The following is a 22054-nucleotide window of genomic DNA, read 5'->3' as shown; positions in this document are numbered from 1 at the left end:
GGATTCCACTTCCATTCTCCCCTGCTGCTGTTCTACAGGTACCTCTCTATCCAGTTCTGAGAACTTTACTGTGAGCAGTTGTTTTTTTTTCTTAACATTTATTTATTTTTGAGAGAGAGAGAGAGACACAGAGTGTGAGCAGGGGAGGAGAAGAGAGAGAGACACAGAATCTGAAGCAGGCTACAGGCTCTGAGCTGTCATCACAGAGCCCAACGTGGGGCTCGAACTCACGAACCACGAGATCATGACCTGAGCCAAAGTCAGACACTTAATCAACTGAGCCACACAGGTGCCCATACTGTAAGCAGTTTTTAAGGCAGGCTCAGACCTTCAGTGAAGCAAGGTTCTTTACATAGTGCTCTGAGCCTACATCAGACCTTTTCTCATGGGTGGCGATAAAGCTCACAGAGAAGGCTTTCCCTGGAGTCTCTTCCAGGACCAGAATCACATTCCATATATACTTTAATGTCAAATCTTATGATTCCTTTTGGGAAGTTCCTATCTGAGACATGCTTCTAACATGAAGCTCTTTTGTAGAGATCATTGACATCTTAAAGTTCAAAATTGATCAGCTCTGGTTTTTAGGTTTGTCCTTTTATATAGAATTTGATTACTTGCCACCAGCAGATATCTCTTACAAAATGGTCACTAGTTGTAATCATAACTTTATTATATATATGATATATATAAATTATATATAATATTATAAACATATATTTCCCACCAAGGGAAAAGGAAGATCATTTCCTCCAAGCTTTACCTGTATTTTGCCTGTGGCACCTCACTTTCTTTACCTGATGTCTTAGTTCAGGCTGCTATAAACAAGATGCTATAGACTGGGTGGCTTAAACAGCAGAAATTTATTTCTCACAGTTTCAGAGACTGGGAAGTCCAAGATCAGGGAGAGGACTCTCTTCCTGGTTTGCAGGTGGCCATCTTCTTGCTGTGTCCCCACATGGAGGACAACAGAGAGGAAGCAAGCTCTCTCAAGTCTCTCTCTTTTTTTTTTAAACATTTTTATTCATTTTTGAGAGACAGAGACAGGGCATGAGTTGGGGAGGGGAAGAGAGAGAGGAAGACAGAGAATTGGAAGCACCCTCCAGGCTCTGAGCTGTCAGCACAGAGCCCGATGTGGGGCTCAAACCCACAAACCATGAGATCATGTCCTGAGCTGAAGTTGGACGCTTAACTAATTGAGCCACCCAGGTGCCCCTCGAGTTTCGTCTTGTAAGGGCACAAATCCCATCATGAGGACTTCACCCATTGACCTAATTACCTCCCAAAGGCTCTATTTCCAATTACCATCACATTGGAGATTAGCGTTTTAGCATAAGAATTTTGGAGGGACACATTCAATCTTTAGCTCCTGACCTCTCTACAATCTGGACAGCTGAGTAGCTTACTAAACTTAAGCAGTCCCTGTAACAAACAATCCACCAACAATCAAACAGATGAGGCAATTTGAAATACATATGTGCGAAAATACAGTTCTCTCTCTACACCATGCACAAATGAATTCCAAATTGATTAAATGAACAAATAGAATAACTTTATAAACCTGAGTTAGGAGAGGCATTCCTGAATAAGGAAAAAGAAAAGAATCATGTTTTTTGCTATATACCACCTAAATTTTATCCATGAGGCATTATTGCAAAGCACCTATGGTTATGACATTTTAAGGGACACTGATATGTTTTAGACAAGGAAACAAAAATGATACTGGCTCGGGGCGCCTGGGTGGCGCAGTCGGTTGAGCGTCCGACTTCAGCCAGGTCACGATCTCGCGGTCCGTGAGTTCGAGCCCCGCGTCAGGCTCTGGGCTGATGGCTCAGAGCCTGGAGCCTGTTTCCGATTCTGTGTCTCCCTCTCTCTCTCTGCCCCTCCCCCGTTCATGCTATGTCTCTCTGTCCCAAAAATAAAATAAAATAAAACCGTTGAAAAAAAAAAAAAATGATACTGGCTCCAAAATTTTAAAACATCTAATTAAATGTTTAAAATATAGGGGCACCTGAGTGGCTCATTTGGTTAAGTATCCAACTCTTGATTTCAGTTCAAATCATGATCTCATGGTTCATGGGATGGAGCCCCACATCAGACTCTGCCTTAACAGCATAAAACCTGCTTGGGATTCTCTCTCTTTCTCCCTCTTTCTCTACCCCTCCCCTGCTCATGCTATCTCTGTCTCTCTGAAAATAAGAAATAAACCTAAAAAATTTTTTTAATAAAAATAAAATATAATATGTCAACTGGTGAACTGTAACTCATCTCAATGTTCATATATAATCATTTATATAAATATAATACAATTTATATCATAACAAAAAATAATTTATACCTAATAAAATTAGAAAACTATAGATTTTTTTGTTTGTTTTTTGAATCTTATAAGAGAACACACTTCACGTGGGAAATGGAAGCAGTTTAATGAGGCTGATTGGATACGGGAAAGATGATGGATCTTGGTTTGGCTTAGGGCAGCCCTGGTCACTCCCAAATGTCATTGTTGTCTATTGCCCAGATTCAGCTCCATCTGGCCCTCATCCATGTTCTCCTCTGAAGACTTTACACATCAGTGGTATTAATCTGAAAAATACAGAACATCTCCTTAAAATGTGAAGATGTTTTCTGTCTCTGGACTTACATTCTTCTTCCTAGAGTTGCACTTTCCTTTGCCCCTGAAAGTAAACCTTCTAGAAACTGAATGATACTAGGCAGTTTTATGCATAATGCATGCTCAGTGAAAACCAGTAAAGCCCAAATAAAATCAGCTTCATTTTCTCTATTCTGATGTTATTTCCCCCTAATAACCTTTTAGGGAAGCAGTAGCTGATTTTGTAACTTTTTTTTCCCCCAATTATCTTAATGATTCTACATACCAGCAATTTATCAGGATCCGTAACTGACAGTACCAATTATTCATAATTGTAACTTTTTATAACCACATTTACATTTACGTCACTTCTATTTTGCAGTGAGGGAAAAAAAAAGACAAATTATAAAGAACTAGTTTCTCTTTTGATTCTCCCCTGTAAGTACAAGAACAGTAGATAAAAGATATTTTTAAATCCTGAAAGCACTAGTTGTATATCTTTTATACTTAGTTAGACTCTATATATCTAAGCAGTTATTTGAGCGTTTGGAGCATATTATATCAAAATGAAGATCCTTAATCCCATGCTTCTATTATAGCATTTCTCACATTGAATTGCAATCACTTTTTCCACAATCATTTCTGATTGTAAGTTCTCTAAGAAATTCTTACCTAGCTTGCTGTCCTAGAAATAGCATGTTCTTATCTCCTGGAAGATGCTTAATATGTGGTTTTTAAATAATTAATTTGTACAGCTGCATTACATTTATATAGAAATGATTAAAATGTACCATTACTTATCCTCAAATACTAAACTGCCATTTACAATGCATTTCAAGTCTATTGGAATCCATCTCCAGTAATTCTCTTCTCTGTGTACTACATCATAGTTTTTCATTTCTATTGCACTATCTTCATCAACAGTGACATGTTCTGATTTCTTCTTATCTTAAAAAAAATTATCTTGATCTGTCTTCAGCCATTTTCTCTCTTCAGCCATCACCCCAAACCTCTGCTCCCCTTTACAGAGAATCCCTCTAAATGTTTTCTGTATTATTGTCCATAACCCCAGTTGAGGATTGGGCAGTGGTAATGTCTTGGCTGGTTAATTAATTCCCGGAAGCAGCAAAACTGGAAAATTAGAGCGAAGGAGGTCTGGGAAAATATATGTAGATAGATTTCTGGTGTAATGCCCGAAGTCGTGGATCCCACAAGAGACCACCAGAGTCATAAGTCAAAGCCAAGCGGCAAGGGTCGTTTATTGCGGGTTCGAACCTGGACCTCCGCGCACTCGTTGGCGGTGACGCTAAGAGGCCCTGATCAGGGTTGGTACAGCGTTTTTATAGACAGAGACAAATAGCACAGGGGAGGTTTCAAATTATGAGGGGCCTGATTAGTTGGTTTTAAAGTAAGGACATTTGTTGTTCTCTGATTGGGCGTCCTTTGTCCTTTGGCGGGAAGGCTTTGTCCGTTACTTGTGGCAGGAGGAAAAAGGGGGAAGGGGGAAGGGGAGGGATGTGTTAAGCAAGCAGGTTTACAGAAGCGAGAAATGCCGGTTAGTTCATGTACAGTCACTTATTCTATTACACACCAGACTAGGTGTGTAATACACACACTAGGTGTGCTATTACACACCAGACTACATTTAGGAAGTTTCACAACTTACTCTATTACATAGTGAGTTACATTCAGGAAAGGTTTCACAATGCTCGTAGCAAACAGCAAGCAAAACAGACTTCTCAGCAATTGTATTTCTTATCAAAGATCCATAATAAGCAGAAAAGAGAACTTAGCTTTAAACTTAGGCAGGGCTGTTCTTTGCACTGGGAGTAGGCACAGAGAAGTAGAGCTTTTTGGTTTGCTTTAGTAGCCACCAGAAAACACCCACTGTAGATGAAACACTGCAACCGGGTGAACTGAGTAACTCTTCTTAGCTGACCCAGTGCTTGAACAATGTGTCCACACACAGGGTAGCCATGGTGGCAGCACTGGAAGTTAAAAATGGGCACAGCATTACAGGCTCTCTCCCCATAGATGCCACTGCTGAATACAGAACTGGGAAGCAACAAATGGAGACCAAAGCTGTGTTCTCAGTATAGTAGCCCCTGAGGAGCACCTGGGTGGCTCAGTCAGTTAAGCATCTGACTTCAGCTTAGGTCATGATCTCGAGGTGCATGAGTTCAAGCCCTGCGTTGGGCTCAGTGCTGACAATGCAGAGCCTGGAACCTGCTTCAGATTCTGTGTCTCCCTATCTCTGTGTCCCTCCCCCACTCATGCTCTGTCTGTCTGTCTCTCTCTCATAAATAAATAAACATTAAAAAAATATACATATATATACATATATATGTATATATATATATACGTATATATATACGTATATATATATATATATGGTAACCCCTGAGAAGACCAGCTAGTCTCTTGGATAAACTGATTATTGTGGATCTTTTCAATCCTGGAGGAGCAGTAATTAGTCTTTGACTAAGGATGAATAAGGATGTGACTTCCCTGCCTGCAGTACTTTTTTTTTCTTTGCTATTTTTTTTTTTTTTTGAGTAGAGTTGACACACAATGTTACATTAGTTTCAGGTGTGTGATGTAGTGATTTGATAAATTTATACATTATGCTGTGCTCACAAGTGTAGATACCATCTGTCCTGACATGTCACTATTACAATATCATTGACTATATTCCTTATGCTGTGCCTTTTATTCCTATGACTTACTCATTCCATAACTGGAAGCCTGTACCTCCCACTCCCCTTCACTCATTTTGCCCATTCCCCTACCTCCTTCCACCAGTTTGTTCTCTGTATTTATAGGTCTCATTCTGCTTTTGGTTTGTTCATTTTTTGAGGTATTTTTAGATACCATATGAGTGGAATCATATGGTATTTGTCTTTGTCTGACTGATTTATATCACTTAGCATGATACCATCTAGGTCCATCCATTTGGTCTCAAATGGCAAGATCTCATAATATTTTTAAGTTTATCTATTTATTTTGAGACAGAGAGAGAGAGAGAGAGAGCGAGCACAGGAGGAGGCAGAGAGAGAGGGAGAGAGAATCCCAAGCAGTCTCCACACTGACAGAGCGGAGTCTGAATGATCTCATGATATTTTTTATGGCTGCATAATATCCCATTGTATATGTATACCACATTTTTCTTATCCATTTGTCTATTGATGGACACTTAGGTTGCTTCCATATCTTGGCTGTTGTAAATACTGCAATAAACATAGAAGTACATATACCTTTTGAATTAATGTTTTCATTTTCTTTTGGTCAAATACCCAATGGTGGAATTATTGGATCATATGATATTTCTATTTTTAGGTTTGAGGACGCTTCATACTGCTTTCCACAGTGCTTGTACCAATTTACACTCCCACCAACAGTGCACGAGAGTGCCTGTTTCACCACATTCTCGCCAACACTTGTTATTTCTTGTCCGTTTGATTTTAGCCATTCTGACAGGTGTGAGATGATATTTTACTGTGGTTTTGATATACATTTCCATGATGGTTAGTGATGCTGAGACTTTGTCAAGTGTCTGTTGGCCATCTATATGTTTTCTTTGGGAAAATGTCTATTCAGTTCCTCTGCCCATTTTTTAATTTGGTTGGGGTTTTTTGGTGTTCAGTTGTATAAGTTCTTTATGTATTTTGGATATTAAGCCCTTATCAGATATATCATTTGTAAATATATTCTCTCATGCAGTAGGTTGTCTTTTTTTTTTAGTTTTGTTGGTTTCCTTTGCTGTGGAAAAACTTTTCATTTTGATGTACTCCCAAAAGTTTATTTTTGCTTTTGTTTTCCTTGCCTGAGGAGACATAGCCAGAAAAATGTTGCTATGGCCAGTGTCAAAGAAATTACTGTCTGTGTCCTCTCCTAGGATTTTTATGATTTCAGGTCTCAACATTTAAGTCTTTAATCCACTTTGAGTTTATTTTTGTGTATGATGTTACAAAGTGGTCCAGTTTCACTCTTTTACAGGTAGCTGCTCAGTTTTCCCAAAGCCATTTGTTGAAAAAACTTTCCCCCATGGTATATTCTTGCCTCTTTTGTCAAAGATTAATTGACCATATAATCATGGGTCTATTTCTAGGGTTTCTATTCTGTTCTATTGATCTATGTGTCTATTTTTTTGCCATTACCATACTTTTTGATTACAACAACTTTGTAATATATCTTGAAACCTGGTATTGTGATACCTCCAGATTTGTTCTTCTTTCTCAGGATTGCTTTGGCTATTCAGGATCTTCTGTGGTTCCATACAAATTTTAGTATTATTTGTCCTAGTTTGGTGAAAAATACTGTTGGTATTTTGATAGGGATGGTATTGAATCTGCAGATTACTTTGGGTGATACGAACATTTTAACAATATTAATTCTTCCGATTCATGAGCATGGAATACCTTTGCATTTGTTTGTGTCATCTTCAATTTCTTCAATGTCTTTCATCAATGTTTTATAGTCTTTGAAGTACAGGACTTTCACTTCTTTGGTTTAGTTTATTCCTAGGTGTTTTATTCTTTTTTGGTACAATTGTAAATGGTGTTTTTTTCTTAATTTCTCTTTCTCCTACTTTGTTATTAGTGTACAGAAACACTACTGATTTCTGGTTATTAATTTTGTATCATGTCACTTTATTGAATTCGTTTATTCTAGTAGTTTTTTTGCTGGAGTCTTTAGGTTTTTTTATGTATAGTATCACATTGTCTGCAAATGATGACAGTTTAACTTTTTCTTTGCCAGTATGGATGCCTCTTATTTCTTTTTTCTTTTCTGATTGCTGCTACACTGGGTAAAGCTGGCAAGAATGGACATCCTTGTCTTGTTCCTGACCTTAGAGATAAAGCTCTCCGTTTTTCACCATTGAGTATGATGTTAGCTGTGGGTTTTTCATATATGGCCTTTGTTGTTTTGAAGTATGTTCCTCTAACCCCACTTTGTTGAGAGTTTTTATCATGAATGGATGTTGAATCTCATCAAATGCTTTTTCTGCATCTATTGAGATGATCATATAATTTTTATCCTCGTTTTGTTGATGTGGTGTATGATATCAATTGATTTGAAAATATTGAACCATCCTTTCATCCCAGGAATAAATCCCATTGATCATGGTGAATGATCTTGTGAATGTATTGCTGTATGCAATTTGGTAATATTTTGTTAATGATTTTTGCATCTCTGTTTATCAGGGATATTGGCATATAGTTTTCTTTTTTTGTAGTATCTGTCTGATTTTGGTATCAGGATAATCCTGGCCTTGTGGAATATATTTGAAGCTTCTATTTTTTGGAATTGTTGGGGGAGAATAGGTATTAACACTTTTTTAAAGGTCGGTAGAATTCACCTGTGAATCCATCTGTTCCTTGACTTCTATTTTTTGGTCATTTTTTTTATTACCAATTCAGTTTCATTACTTATAACTGTTCAGATTTTCTATTTCTTTCTGGTTAAGTTTTGGAAGATTGTATGCTTCTAGGAATTTATCCACTTCTTCTAGGTTCTCTAATTTGTTGGCATATAATTTTTAGTAGTATTCTCTTATAATCCTTTGTGTTTTTACAGTGTCAGTTGTTATTTCTCATCTCTCATTTCTGATTTTGTTTATTTGGGTATTTTCTTTTTTTTTTTTTTCTTGTTGAGTCTGCCTGCAGTTTTGACAGCACCACTCTCTAAGGGCTTATAGAATGTACTTTACCAACATGAGATCCTGTGAAACACTGTCACAGACTGAAGAAACCATTTCACAGCAAAAGGGTGTGTGACCATAGGCATATGGCCATGGGACACACTAATTCTCCACATACCACATTCCCCAGAGCATCAGCCTGATAGATCTTTGGAATGTCTCAGTTAAGGTGCCAGCTTGGAGACAAGGTCCCACAGTGTTGCTGCAGAGTCCTTCAGGATGTGATATATGCATTGAACAAATGCGTGATGTACCGTATCTGCTCTTCAAAAGTGCATTTCACAAGTCCAGAAATCAAGCTCCTCTCAGCATCACTTTCATGAGCCCACTTGCAGAATATATGTTTCCCACCTCTGCAACTCTGGATTAGATGTCCTCATTCCCAAAGAGGAGGGAATACTTTCACCAGTCACATAATGATGTTTCACTGAACCCACAACTACAGCTAATGCCTGGTCACTTTAGACTTCTCGTGTTCTTGGGTCAACAAGCAAAGAAAGGACTTATTCTATTGTTTGTAATAATTGACTGTGATTACAAGGTTGCTGCTACTTTCTGGGTCAGGAAAGAGCTTGCAACTTGAAGGACTAATTGGAACATCCCTTAGTGTTTCCATTCCCAGTGAATAATAATAAACAGTGAATGCACTAACTATGGCCTGATGGAATAAGACAGTCAAAGCCTCAGTACCCCCAGAGATGAAGGTATTGGTGATTCCACCAGGCAGAGAATCCAGAGAGGCTGAAATAATGGCCAAGTATAGGGAAAATATTAAATGGGTTGAGGAGGAGAAGGATGAAGAATACAAGTTGTAGTCTTGGGAACAGGTGCAAGAACAGGAACTATGACTTGTTTCACTGACCCTCCCATTGTAAATCTGTTCTTTAAGAGATTATGTGCAACCCCCATTGTAAGTGGTTGGTTGTCAGTAGAGCATATCTCAGTGGTGCACGGATTCAACTCTAACAGACATTTGTGGTACCTTGTACACATGCTCTCAGTTCATTTGATATAAATGTAGCTATGATGGGACAGTTCCACTTGGTATATCCTCAACTTATACCCCAGCTTTTCTATCCTTTTCTACCTAATGGGATACCAAGTTTATCAAACTAAGTTTTGTTTTGTATTTAAATGATTCAACTGCCAATGAAAGTGTTATGAAACAGATTAATGTTCAGGATTTCACTTAAAAGTTGATGTTCCCAGCACAAGTAACAACAGCAATGAAAAGATAAATTAGACATTATCCACATTAAATTTTTTGTGATTCAAAAGACACCATCAAGAACATGAAAATGGGAGAAAATTTTTGCAAATCATATATCTGATAAGGGAATTGTATCTGGAACATATTAAGAACTCTTACAATTCAATAATAAAAAGATAAATAATTCAATTTAACAATGAGCAAAGGATGTGAATAGACTTTTCTCCTAAGAAGATATACATGTGGCCACCAAAGCACAGGAAAAGATGCTCAGTGTCATTAGTCATAAGGGAAATGCAAATCAAAACCACAATGAGCTTCCAGTTCACACCCTATAATCAAAAGAATAGCTCTAATAATAAAAAAAAAAGAGACAGATAATAATCCCTTCTACACTCCCAGTAGAAATGTAAGTAGTAGTCACTTTGGAAAACAGTCTGGAAGTTCCTCAAAATACAAAACATAAACCTAGCAATCCCACTCATAGGTATATACCCAAGAGAAATGAAAATGTATGTCCATCCAAAACTAGTACACAAATGTTCATAGCAGCATTATTCATTAACAGCCCAAAAGTAGAAGTAACCCAAATGTCCATCCATTAATAAATGGATTTTTCTGGTATGTAAACTGGTGCAGCCACTCTGGAAAACAGTATGGAGGTTCCTCAAAAAATTAAAAATAGGACTACCGTATGACCCAGCAATTGCACTACTAGGTACTTATCCAAAGGATACAAGTATGCTGTTTCGAAGGGGCACATGCACCCCAATGTTTATATCAGCACTATTGACAATAGCCAAAGTATGGTAAAAGCCCAAGTGTCCATCGACTGATAATGTATAAAGAAGAAGTGGCATATATACACAATGGAATATTACTTGGTGATTAAAAAGAATGAAATCTTGCCATTTACAGCTATGTGAATGGAACTAGAGTGTATTATGCTAAGCGAAATAAGTCAGTCAGAGAAAGAAAGATAAATATATGGCTTCACTCATATGTTGAATTTTAAATATAAAACAGATGAACATAAGGGAAGGGAAGCAAAAATAATATAAAAACAGGGAGGGGAACAAACATAAGAGACTCTTAAATATAGAGAACAAACAGTGTTGCTGGAGGGGTTTCATGGGGGGATGGGGTATATGGGCAAGGGGCATTAAGGAGGACACTTGTTGGGAGGACCACTGGGTGTTATATGTAGGATATGAATCACTGGATTCTACTCCAGAAAGTATTATTGTACTATATGCTAACTAACTTGGATGTAAATTTAAAAAATAATAATAAATAAATAAATAAATAAATAATGGATTTTTAAAAAGCTGGCATATCTATACTATGGAATAGTATTCAGTAATAAAAAGAAATGAAATAACAATACTTGGTAAAAGATAAATGAATTCAGAAAACATAGTGTCAGTGAAAAATGCCAGTCACAAAGGACCACATATTGGATGATTCAAAGTATGTGAAATGTCCAATATAGGCAAATCCAGAGAGAAAAAAAGTAGGCTAGTGGTTGCCTAGGGTGGGAGGAAAAATGCCTACTAGTAGGTACAGGTTTTTCATGGGGGAGAAAATAAAAATGTTCTAAAATTGATTGTGATGATGATTGCACAACTCTGTGAATATACTAAAAGCCATTGGAGTGTATACCTTAAATGGGTGAATGGTATGGTATGTGAATTATATCTCAATAAAGCTGTTACTAAAAATAATAGGGTAAACTAAGGATTGGGGAAATTGGAAACTCTCTGTACTATCTTCCCAATTTTTCTATAAACCTAAAACTATTCTAAAATAAAATATTTACTTAAAAAATAACTATGTCACCAATCCAAATTGTTGGTTAAAATAATGAAAGCTCAGTTTGGAGAAGTCTGTAGTAAACTGGCAAAGGATTATTTGTTTTAGTGTATCTGTCAGAGTTCAATCAGAGAGGCAATACCACTAGGATATACATATATACGTAAGAGAATTGGTTATAGCAGTGTGATATTATGTAATTGTAAAGCTTAATAAATCTCTGTGGGGCTGTTGTTTTCTGCTTCTGATGCTAAAACTTGAAGTCTACAGGACAGGCAATGGGAAGGGGAAATTGACATAAGTGTAGGGAAAGCAAATATAAGCTAGAGTTCATACACATGAGCTGGAGTCACTGTGAATGTTCTGAAATTTGTGTCAGTTGTTGTTGCTTCTGATGTTGATAGTATGGGTGTCCTATAGAAACCAGTGGAAAGCTAGGCTAGCACACATGCCTTACACAAACCAATGTCCAATAAATATTTGTTGAATAAATCAATGGATTTATTTTTTTTTAATTTTTTTTTTTTCAACGTTTTTTATTTATTTTTGGGACAGAGAGAGACAGAGCATGAACGGGGGAGGGGCAGAGAGAGAGGGAGACACAGAATCGGAAACAGGCTCCAGGCTCTGAGCTGTCAGCACAGAGCCTGACGCGGGGCTCGAACTCACGGACCGCGAGATCGTGACCTGGCTGAAGTCGGACGCTTAACCGACTGCGCCACCCAGGCGCCCCAAATCAATGGATTTAAATAATGCCTATGAAAATATTTTTGTGAACTATAAAAATTTTATATAACTGGCATTGCTGTTATCATTAATACTCTGATTGCTTGAAATTTATCTTATATTTTAACGATGTCGATGATAAATAACTCCATTTCCATTTTCTCAATAGCTGTTGAAACTGTTTACTCCCCTCTTTTTTCCCCCTGAAATCTTTTTTTCCTGATGTTCAGAGAATTGATGAGATTCTGGCATGCCCACAGTTTACTCCCCTCTTTTTTCCCCCTGAAATCTTTTTTTCCTGATGTTCAGAGAATTGATGAGATTCTGGCATGCCCCCTCAGTTGTCCCAGCATCGTTTGTTAAAAAGATTATTATTCCCCCATTGAATTATCTTGGCACCCTTGTTGGAAATTAATTAACAATAAATGTCAGTGTTTATTTCTGGACTCTCAAGCTATTGCTTGATATTGTTATCCTTATGCCTCATGTTTCTTAAATCATTTTGATGATGGAAACAAAAAGCATAACAGCACCTGATGTGGTGCTCAATGTATTGTAACATGTAAGAAAACTATATTAAAGAAAAAACCACCTATATTTAAAAGGTGGAGAGGGTAAAGAGGCCTAAATAGAAGTATGTTTTCTCAAAGTGGGAAAACATTTATACCAGTAGATTATAATAAATTATATATGTATATTTTATTACTTAAAGCAGTCATTAAGAAAACTATATCAAGTGATGTACTAAAAAAGACAATAATAAACCAAGATGGAATCCTAAAAACATTCAAGTAACCCAGAGGAGGGTAAAAATAGAAACAGTGGAATGAGAAATAGGTAACAAGTAGAAAACAAGTAATAAAATGGTAGACTTAAATCCTAACATAATCAAAATTACTTTAAATGTAAATCATCTAATTATACCACTTAAGAGATGGGGATTGCATAATGGATTTAAAAATATGATCCAATGGTAGGCTATCTATAAGAAACTCACCTCAAATACAATTGTGCAAGTAGGTTGAAGGTTAAAATATGGGAAAAGATATATCATGCAAGCATTAATTTAAAAAAAACAGTAATGGCTATATTAATATCAGATAAAGTAGACTTCAGAGAAAAGAAAATTACTGGAGACAGAGACATTGATCAGTCTACTGGGAAAACGTAATGATTCTAAGCGTAATGGCTCACTCATATGTGGAATTTAAAAAACAAAACAGATGAACATGTGGGGGAAAGGGGGAGAGGGATGGCAAACCAGGAAACAGACTCTTAACTATAGAGAACAAACTGAGTGTTACTGGAGGGGAAGTAGGCAGGGGGATGGGTTAAATGGTTGATGAGTTAAGGAGGGGCATTAGTAGCGATGAGCACTGGGTGTTGTATGTAAGTGATGAATCACTAAATTCTAACACTGTATGTTAACCAACCAGAATTTAAATAAAAAACTTGATGGAAAAAAAATAAATGTAATGGCACCAAACAACAGAACACCACAATGCATAAAACAAAGCTATCCCAGTTGTCCTGTTTCTATCCCAGGAAGGGGGTTTGCTTCTGTAGGTTTGAGACATAGGCTTACATGCCTTATTATCACTGTTGTGCAAGACCCATAAAATAAGAAAACTATCACACTCAAAAGAGAGCTCAAAGGACAGAGCCAAAGATACATGACTAGAGTAATGACTACAAAAAGGAAGACCTTAGAGGATAATGGAGTCAAGGACTCAGAGAGCTGGGGATATAGAGCACAGAATTGTAGGTTGAAACACATAAGCAACAGCTTGAATATCAAGGCAGAATGAAGAATTTCTTGCTACAGTTGAACAAGTAGCATGTCCAGATAGCATGTTGCATGAAATCTATGAATCCTTTTTTTAATATTTTTTAAGTTTTTATTTTAATTCCAGTTTGCTAGTATACAGTGTAATATTAGATTCAGGTATACAATATAGTGATTCAACACTTCCATACAACACCCAGTGCTCATCACAGCAAGTCCACTCCTTAATCCCTATTACCTATTTCACCCATTTCTCCACTCACCTCCCCTCTGGTAACCATCAATGTGTTCTCTACAGTTAAGAGCCTGTTTCTGGTTTGCCTCTCCATTCCTTCTTTTTCCCCATTTGCTTATTTATTTTGTTTCTTAAATTCTACATATGAGTGAAGTGATATGGCATTTGTCTTTCTCCAACTGACTTATTGCACTTAGCAGAATACTCTCTAGCTCCACCCATGTTGTTGCAAATGAAAAGATTTTATTCTTTTTTATGGCTAAGTAATATTTCATTGTGTGTGTGTGTGTGTGTGTGTGTGTGTGTGTGTGTATACCAAATCTTTTTTCTTTTCCCCTCAGATCTAAGGTTAAAGTTTAGTTTAGGACCATAATAATGATTAGTGTTAGGGTTAGGGACACTGTGAGGGTATGTGCCTATTATCCTGCAGTTCAGAGACCTCTCCAGAGGGATAACTTTAAGGTTAGAGTTAGGGTTAGGGTTAGGGTTAGGGTTAGTGGTTAGTAGTTAAGGGTTAGGGTTAGAGTTAGGGTTATGGCTAGAGTTTGGGTTAGGATTAGGGAGAGGGTGTCTGGTATCCTTCAGTTTCATGAATCCTTTCAAAAGGCCTAGGGCAGGGGCACCTGGGTGGCTCAGTCTGTTGAGTGTCTGACTTCAGCTTAGGTCATGATCTCGTGGTTCATGAGATCTGTGTTGTCAGCACAGAGCCTGCTTCAGATCTTCTGTCCTCCTGTTTTCTAACCCTACCCCAGTCACTCTCTCTCTCACGCAGACAAAAATAAAAAAAAAAAAAATTTAAAGGCCTAAGGCATAAAATTTATAGATAAATGTGACATAACCCAATCTTTTTTTCTTAACCAAAGAGTATCACTTATATTGGTTGAGCACTTACTATTTTTCTGGCAATAGTAATAATATGCATTATCTCATAATTTTCGCAATAGTTCTATTTTATTAATTTTCTATTGCTGCAATAACAATTTACCATAACCTTGGTGGTTTAAAACAACAGGTATCTTCCTGTTTTTTAGGACAGAAGTCTGACATGGGCCTCATTGAGATAAAATTAAAGTATTGGTAGGGATGTGTTCCCTCCCATACACTTGTGGTAAAATCTGTTTCCTTGCCTTTTCTAACTTCTAAAGTTGCCTACATTCCTTGGCTTGTGGACCCCTCCACCCATCTTCAAAGCTAGAAAATTCAATCTAAGTTCTTTTCACACTGCACCATCTGACCTCTTCTCCCTTATCCTTTTATTTTTAAGGACCCTTGTGATTACATTAGATATTCTCAGATAATCCAGAATAATCTTCCTGTCTTATGGTCAATTTATTAGCACCCTTATTTTGTCTGCAACCTTAATCCCCTTTTATCATTAAAGTTACACATTTCTAGGTTCCAAGCACCAGAATGTGGACATCTTCAAAGGTATGAAGTGGGTTCTATAACCCAACACTTAACATCTGAAGCAGTGAATCCTAAAAAGGGGTGATTTACTTTATTGAAATGTGCAATGTCTGGAGACATTTTTTATTGTCATGACTAGGGGGAACTGATACTGGCAGCTAGTGGGTAAAGATGCCAAACATCCTACAATTCATGGGAAATTTCCTCACAACTAAGAATTATTAAAACGTCAATAGTGCCACTGTTGAGAAGCCAAGGTCTACGGAAATGGAGACTTGGAGAAGTTAAGTATCTTGACCACAGTCATAGCTAATAAGTTTCAGAACCATGATCTGAACCCAGGTCCACCTGCCTTTGGATCGTGAACACTTTCCAGCTTTCCCACACTGCAGCACTATACCATGAATTGTCTGTGACAAGCAACGCTGAATGTCCTCCTCCGTGGGTATATTCATACACAACAAAATGAGGACTTTTTTAGTCTCATTATTCTGAACATGCACATGTCCAGCTGCAAGGGCCTTGAAGATTTGAACAAAGCAGTTTTGTTCAGTAATTAAAGTAGGTGTAGTGCTTTCATTGAGTATAGTTCATCCAGGCTTTAAAAGTAATAAACAAAGGTGTGGAGTAGCATGCTACCAGTAGTAAAGGAATTAGGCCTGGGAGATGAGATGTCATGTCGATCTTTTTCTTCTTTACTCATCTCTCTAGTTCCTGTTGTTCCAGTTGCCATCACGTCAGTTACTGACAGTATTCAGAAATATGTGTGGGGGCGCCTGGGTGGCGCCGTCGGTTAAGCGTCCGACTTCAGCCAGGTCACGATCTCGCGGTCCGTGAGTTCGAGCCCCGCGTCGGGCTCTGGGCTGATGGCTCAGAGCCTGGAACCTGTTTCCGATTCTGTGTCTCCCTCTGTCTCTGCCCCTCCCCTGTTCATGCTCTGTCTCTCTCTGTCCCAAAAATAAATAAAAAACGTTGGAAAAAAAAAAATTTAAAAAAAGAAATATGTGTGGTCTGTGAGGAAGGATAAATACCAGAGTGTGTGCATTCTGAGTGCACTCTAAGTGTGAACCTTGGAAAGTTCTATTCTGGTGTATTTATATAGGTGAGGAACCGTATATGAAAACAATCCATGATATTTATCATACACATGAAAAAAATGCTTTAGCATATACAACAAAAAGTAGAATGCTCAGTCACAGATTTTTTAATGATAATGGAGTTTACTGTTTTCAACAATCACATCATTAACAACCGGTTGCATCTGAACATTACTATTGCATAAAATATTACATCATTAAATACATACTGAAAATAATTATAACAACATTATTATTTTCTATAGCCACATGTTCCCTGAAGCACCAAGAATTATTTTAGCATAATTATGATCTAAACTGTACAAATATCAGCATGATTTTAAAAGACTTTAATTAGAGAACACCTTTAGTTTCCATTGGGTAAACAGTTTCATTCTAACATCAATAACAGCAATTCATGTAATTACATATTTGTGTACAGGGTTTACTTGGTCTAAATGATTTAAACAGTTTGGAACAATTTTATTACCTTGTAGAGTTTCAAATTCAAGCTATCACAGCACCGCTGTAAAAAGAAAACAGTATCAGCTAAATGGGACATTCCGTGTATGTGAAGAAAGCTGAACACCCTTAAAAGTGGTCATTAATGATTTAAGGCTCCATAAAAATAGATCACTGTGCTACCCCCCCCCCCGAGTTTTACCAGTTAGAAAACTAACCCATTCTCCAAGAAGTCCAAAAAGCTGGTGACTCTCTCAAGGTGACCCAACTCCTGAGATCAGCACCAAGACAAACTCTCAGGTCTCCCAGTTCTGAGCTCCTTGAGATGAGAGATCACATCCTCATTCTTGTTCTACCTACCCCAAGGGGCTTAAGCAGTGTCAGGCAGGTGTCTGCAGAATTGATTCTCTAATACTCTATTTAATTACCAAACTCTTACAAATGTCTTGTTTTACATTCAGCACTGAAATTCAATTAATTTCCTGATCTATCTACCCCTCCCCCACAACCCCTGGAGCAGTCCGTAATCCAGGAAGTAAAGGGAATTCACTGGCCTCCTAGACCCTGCTGTCGAGTCATAGTCAGTATCCATTCTGAATACTGAGTGTCCTTTAGCTGCTGCTAAAGGCCATGAACATCATCCTGGTTTATATCTAATAAATTTTAATTTTTTTTTAATGTTTATTTATTTTTGAGACAGAGAGAGACAGAGCATGAGCACGGAAGGGGCAGAGAGAGAGGGAGACACAGAATGTGAAGCAGGCTCCAGGCTCTGAGCTGTCAGCACAGAGCCCGACGTGGGGCTCGAACTCACGAACTGAACTGTGAGATCATGACCTGAGCTGAAATCAGACGCTTAACCGACTGAGCCACCCAGGCGCCCCTATATCTAATAAATTTTATTCTTCAACGTTTTTTTTTGTTTGTTTGTTTTTGTTTTTTTTTATTTATTTTTGGGACAGAGAGAGACAGAGCATGAACAGGGGAGGGGCAGAGACAGAGGGAGACACAGAATCGGAAACAGGCTCCAGGCTCCGAGCCATCAGCCAAGAGCCCGACACGGGGCTCTAACTCACGGACCGCGAGATCGTGACCCAGCTGAAGTCGGACGCTTAACCGACTGCGCCACCCAGGCGCCCCTATCTAAAAAATTTTAAACTTGACTTTGAGTAAACTACCTAACCTCTCCTCTCTCCTTAAAATGAGGGTGAAAATAATAATGGTTCTATTCATGGTATTGTGAGGATTATATGAGATTATTTGCACAAGGTTCCCAGCACAGTGTCTGGCATATAATAAATTCTTAATAAAAGTTAGCTATTGTTATCATTTTGCTAGAATGTAAGTTCCTGAGGGCAGAGACTTGGTCTATTTGGTACACAGAACAGAACAGAAATCACTTAAAAAGAGCCAAGGAGTAGAGAATACCAGGCTTTGAAGAGTTGAAGTTGGAACTAATAAATTAAAATTTATCTTAATGTCTTAGCGACTATGGCAGAAGTTGGAAGCATCTTGTGTAACATAGTCTATGTTTTCTGACAAAAAAAAAAGCAAACACATTTGTCTGCAAACACATACTGTCTCCTGGGAACAAGTAGTACCAGAAAAATTGCCAAAATTCTTCTGGATTAAGTGTGAATCTCTTAGGATTGACTCATCATTTTATGAGCAAGAGGTCAGGTGAGAAGTTTAAATCATTTCTATTTGGTTAGGATTCCTGTCACAGTCGAATGAAAATCTGCCTGTCTTTGCCTGGTTAACTTTTGCCCTTCTTATGCATATCGTATAAAAAACCATCAGGTGTGCTAAAGTTAGGATCAGCTATTAAAAGAAAATATATTACAATTAATTTAACATATACAAATTCATTATTTATCATCAACATCATTAAAATACAAGACAAATTTCAAACACCAGAGTATAAATAATGATAATAGCAATAGCACTTATATAAAACTTTACAATCTACAAAACTATTTTCACAGACATTATTGAAATCCATTGATTTATTCAACAAATATTTATTGGATTATGTGCAAGGCATGTGTGCTAGGAGACAGTAGTTTAAAATAAAATACCGTACTTGCCTTCTTAGAATTCACAGCTTAGTGGAGCAAGTTACACCTTGAAGAAATAATCAACCAAATAATTAATTACACTATAAGTGCCATGATGGAGAAGTACAGGGGATTATGAAAGTGTCCAACAGGGGAGCCTGACCTGGACCAAGGGGTTAGGGAAAGCTTCCCTAAGGAAGTGAAATTAAGGGTGAGGCCTGAAGAAGGAATGAATAAACATAAGCCAAGGAAGAGGACAGTGAGCATTAGAAGACAAAGAAGCAGCCTGTGCAAAGGAGCTGAGTTGGGAAGAGGCACAGCCTATACTAGGAAGTGATAAGAGAATGCCACGGAAGCTGGGCATCCAGAGCCAAGAGCCAAGTCACATAAGATGACAGAATAGGCAGGGAGTCCAAGGGTCACATCATGCTGAGCCTTGTACACTCTTCTAAAGATTTGATCATACGACCTCATAAATTAATACATATTTGTGGATAGTACAGGGCAAAGGCATCCATAATGATGGGTGAATTCCACATGGTTTTATGCAGTCATGTTAGCAAAAGTTGAATGTCCCAAATAGCAACCCAGCTGGCTCCAAACTACTACAGCCAACAGCTGTAAAAGAGTTACCTTGGCTTTCTAAGCACCTAAATGACTTTAGAGACTAGTCTGCCAGAACATTAGCAGTGAATAGTCAAGCCTTTTCACCCTCATTCTGACTCTGACTCACGGCTTTATGACTGTACAAATTTTTAGGTACTTTGAGCTTCAGCTTTTTTGTTTACAGAATGGAGGTAATTTTTGCCTAACCTGATTATTGTGAAGATTAACAAAGAAAGCACTTTGCGATGATAAGATAGATCTCAATGTTGATAGTTATATGATTCTGAATCATGCTTTCCTTAGTGAAATTCTTAAGTAACATTTTATTCTGGAAGGTTTTAGAATGCCTTCTTTCATATGCTTAAAAGGTAGTTTGGTGTAATAGGAAAGGCTTTGGAGATGGAAACACCTGACATCAAATGTCAGTCCTAGCACTTCCTAGGCGGGTGACAATGGTGCCACTTGAGCCTCTGTTTTTTCATCTGCTCCTTGGTAGCAATAAATTCTACCTCTATTGTTATATTAAGTATCATATGACAAAACATTGGGGAGACTTATAGTACCTATTACATAACAGATCTGCAGTAAATATTTGTTCCCTGCTTTTAGCTCCCTTTCTCTGAGAAGAAAAATATTTCTGTGTTGCATTTAAGAAAGTAGCATAGATCAGCGCTTCACAGACTTCGAACGTGCATAGGAAACACTTGAGGATTTGCTAAAATTCAGAGTTGGAATTAGCCGATCTGGGATAGAAAACAAGATAAAGCATTTCTAAGAAGCTTCCAGGTGATGCTGTCACAACTAGTCCGTAGACCATACATTAAGTAGCAAGGGTTTAGATGGTCTGGCTAGTTTACTAATGTCATCAACCTGCCATCCATATCAGAATGAGAGTTAGCTGATATTGGGATGTATCTTCGCAGATCTCCATGCTTCCTGGAGAAAGGACATAAAGTCTAGGACTTCTTATTGTTTGATTTCATTTACATTTCTTGACCCAGAAAAAAGGAATATTCTTACCATAGAAAAATCCACTAAGAAACATTCTTAACACAGAGGTTTGCTTATAATTCACTCAAGGATCTGTTAGAAATGCTAACGAAAGCTAAACTTTGAGTTCCAAGAAGGCAAGAACCAAATTATATTTTATACTACTCTCTCCTAGCATACATGGCTTGCATATAACCAACATCCAATAAATATCTGTTGAATAAATCAATGGATTTCAATAATGTCTGCGAAAATATTTTTGTAAAGTTTATATAAATGGTATTGCTATTATCACTATTCATACTCTGATTACTTAAAATTTATCATGTATTTTAATGATGCTGATGATAAATAATTCAAATTCCATTTTCTCATTACTTTTGAAACAGTTTACCCCTCTTTGCTCCTCCCCAAAACCTTTTCTTCCTGTAGTTCAAAGAATTGAAGAGATTTTGGCATAATCCTTCCTTCTCTGTCAGTTGCTTCCTTGATTCTTCCCATCCCAGGACAGTGGCAGATCCCTCAAGGACCAGTTCTCAGCCGTCTGCTCCTTTCCCCAGCCCTCCCTCAGAAACTTTGTCCAACTTTATGATGTCAGCTGTCACACTATAAGACCCAAGATGTAAGCAGGACTGCTCCTCAGCTTCAGTCCCCTAGCTTCAGTTGCTGGACATTTCATTTCTGATGTCCAGCAATCAGTGTTATCTGTAATTGAAATCATTAACCTAGTCCCAAAGTGCCTCCATCTCCAGACTTCCTGTTTATGTGATGGTATTGACAATCTCACCCTACTGAAATTTGACATCACCCTCATACCAGTGAGCTTTAGTATATTCACAGAGTTGTGCACCCAACCAGAATCTAATTATAGAATATTTCCAGACTGACAGAAGTCTGATAACCTAGCCCTGGTAAGCTTTAATCTATTTTTTGTCTCTGATGATCTGCCTGGACATTTCCCGTACACAGAATCACACACTATGTGGTCTTTTGTGACTTGTTTCTTGCACTTGACATAATGTTTTCAAGTTTCACCCATGTTGTAACATGTGTCAGTACCTCATTCCTTTTTATGGCTGAATAATACTCCATTGTGTGATACACCACATTCTGTTTATCCATTCATCAGTTGATGGACATTTAGGTTGTTTCTACTTCTTGGCCATGATTAGTAATGCTGTTAAGAACATTTGTTTTGGTGTGGACAAAGTTTTCATTTCTCTTGCATCTACACCTAGCTGTAGAATTGCTGGGTCATATAGTAACTCTATATTTAACATTTTGAGGAGCTGCCAAACTGTTTTCCAAGTGGCTGCACCATTTTGCATTCCCATCAGCGATGTACCAGTGTTCTCATTTCTCCACATCTGTACCAACACTTGTTATTTTCTGTCTT

The 22054-nt window shown here is 37.7% G+C and overlaps 1 long non-coding RNA gene across 1 annotated transcript; it reads right to left on the bottom strand.

The window, feature by feature from the left end:
* Window positions 1–2398: 2398 nt before the first annotated feature.
* On the bottom strand, window positions 2399–21211 carry LOC131494972 (uncharacterized). Its single transcript, XR_009253695.1, has 4 exons — window positions 21053–21211; window positions 17224–17324; window positions 17034–17069; window positions 2399–2583 (listed from the first exon to the last, which is right to left on the bottom strand). It is a non-coding gene; the product is annotated as an uncharacterized LOC131494972 (long non-coding RNA).
* Between the last annotated feature and the right edge of the window lie 843 nt (window positions 21212–22054).

Source organism: Neofelis nebulosa, chromosome 14 (genome assembly GCF_028018385.1).
Source record: "Neofelis nebulosa isolate mNeoNeb1 chromosome 14, mNeoNeb1.pri, whole genome shotgun sequence".
NCBI classification, from domain to species: Eukaryota; Metazoa; Chordata; class Mammalia; order Carnivora; family Felidae; genus Neofelis; species Neofelis nebulosa.
Note: the sequence above shows the minus strand (reverse complement) of the source record. Positions and strands in the feature narration are given on the sequence as shown.